Source organism: Ptychodera flava, chromosome 14 (genome assembly GCF_041260155.1).
Source record: "Ptychodera flava strain L36383 chromosome 14, AS_Pfla_20210202, whole genome shotgun sequence".
Taxonomy (NCBI): domain Eukaryota; kingdom Metazoa; phylum Hemichordata; class Enteropneusta; family Ptychoderidae; genus Ptychodera; species Ptychodera flava.
The window spans coordinates 20,563,566-20,565,630 of record NC_091941.1 but is presented as its reverse complement, the minus strand read 5'-3'; the positions used below and the strand labels follow the sequence as shown (position 1 = coordinate 20,565,630).

Genomic DNA, 2,065 nt, shown 5'->3' with positions numbered 1-2,065 from the left:
ATGTCCTGTTCAGTTCCGAGCCGTGTAACCATATACGGATTGTGCCTGTGGGGACGACTTAAGCGCTGGATACAAAGTTGACAAAGATTTGGTCAGCTTGCAGCTGACGGTGATCAGTTATAGAAAACGATTGCCTCCCCGTCCTGTGGCTTGATTCCTTTGCCGGTGGTTCTTGAGGGAATCGAGACACAGCCCCCCCCCCGTCCCTATTTGCGTATATTCAGTGGAAGACTGGACGTAGAAGACCTCAGGCAGTTTCTTAGTTCTGTGTCCCCCTCTTCCGTCGCCGTGACTACAAGGCAATCCGAACGCACACGGATCATAATGTTGAGATCAGACGAGCAGCACACTCAGTTGCTGAAATAGATAAACACTGTTGGTAAAGAGGAAGGGTGAAAATAACAAGGCGATGCGATTTTAAATGAATAATGAAACGTTTGTTTCATTCCAGACTCGCTGTTGAACTTGATAAGCCCACAAAGCAGTTACAGGTCGCAGACTGCTTCGATTTGACAACAGACGGATTTATTCACACATACATAGATACATAAATACATACATAGATAGATACATAGATACATAGATACATACATGCATACATACATACATATATGCATATATATATATATATATATATATATATATATATATATAATGAAGCGACTTTGTTTTTGAATGTCTGAACTACTTGTCTATCAGCGCTAAGTGAATTTTAGTGTAGTTTACAACTTTTGAGAGCGCAAATATAAGCCCCGGGTACATGCATACATGCCTATGTACATAAACATACGTATATTTGTGAGTTCTGCACAGAGACACAGACACAGACACAGACATATATATATATATATATATATATATATATATATATATATATATATATATATATATATATATATACGTACTGAAATAGAGGGAGAAGCAGGGACAGTGGGATGGAGAAGGAGAGAACTCGTCAAAATCCTGATGTTGTCTGAGAATGTCTCCATTCGATCGATTCTGCTGGAAGAGATTGACAGGTCGGAAATGCTTAAAACTACAAAGGCAATTTAGTAAATGATATCTAGCAAATTTATGACTTTACACATGTCAAAAACCGGCGACACACACCTTTCATCGTCGATATGGTTTTGTATTCAGCTGCCCTCAGCAGTCTCATCTCAAAGGCGATCTTGGTGACCTCTGACCCCATTCCATGATACAATTTCAATGTGTCGGTTCTATTAGTGAACCTTCTCGTTTTTCTTCGTGCTGAGAAAACAATCAGGGATTTTCGTTTTATCACTTAACGTGAAAATCATGGCTTTAGTAAAGTATTCTTGGAAATTGTGAAGAAAGATGACATAGCAAAATAATGACGCACCCCACCCACAGACACATACGTTGAAAAGGATGGCGTGAAACTTAACGCTCGAAAAGGTTCGGAAATACTATAATATGAACGGATGGAGGGATTTTTAATACACACCTGAACGGATTTCCTCTCCATAGCGGTTCGAAACATTGCGGTCAAACTTGACTCTCTATACGCTTCTTTCAAAAGTAGTGTGACTGGCCTTTTACATAAAACAATTTACTGCGCCGCCCAAAATGGAGATGATCTCCGCGAAATGTGTGACAAGAAGGAACTCCTGGTTGTGTGGCCGCCGAATGAGCAATACTGAAAGAATCCAGCCTCCTCGGCGAGCGCAAACATAGGAGTGTATCTTTAAGAGGGCTTATCGTCATTCGTACTTGTCGGTAGGTGTCAATTAATGGTTTATAAAACGAGGTTAACTTTGTAGTGTAGCGTTTTTTTATTTTTGAAAAAAAAAAAAGTCTATTGAGGACAGGACACTCTCTGTGATATATTGACCGATTGCGGTCGACTGAATTCGTTGTTCTCCGTTGCCCGCACTTTTTCATCCCGGTGACGTTGTCACCTGTACAGGTAGTGCTTTTCACCAGACGGTTCTGCGCGGAAGAGAGCGTTCTCTTTGTTGAGGCACATTTAGATTGACCGTAGACTGTGGACTGTGGAGCACGCAGTCTATGGATTGACGAAAGATATGAGGCATTCCGGCAA

General features: G+C 40.9%; 1 long non-coding RNA gene across 1 annotated transcript; it reads right to left on the bottom strand.

The window, feature by feature from the left end:
* Positions 1-218: 218 nt before the first annotated feature.
* Positions 219-1,721, bottom strand: LOC139150674 (uncharacterized). The gene is made up of 3 exons (XR_011556256.1): positions 1,469-1,721; positions 1,111-1,251; positions 219-357 (listed from the first exon to the last, which is right to left on the bottom strand). It is a non-coding gene; the product is annotated as an uncharacterized lncRNA (long non-coding RNA).
* Positions 1,722-2,065: the final 344 nt, after the last annotated feature.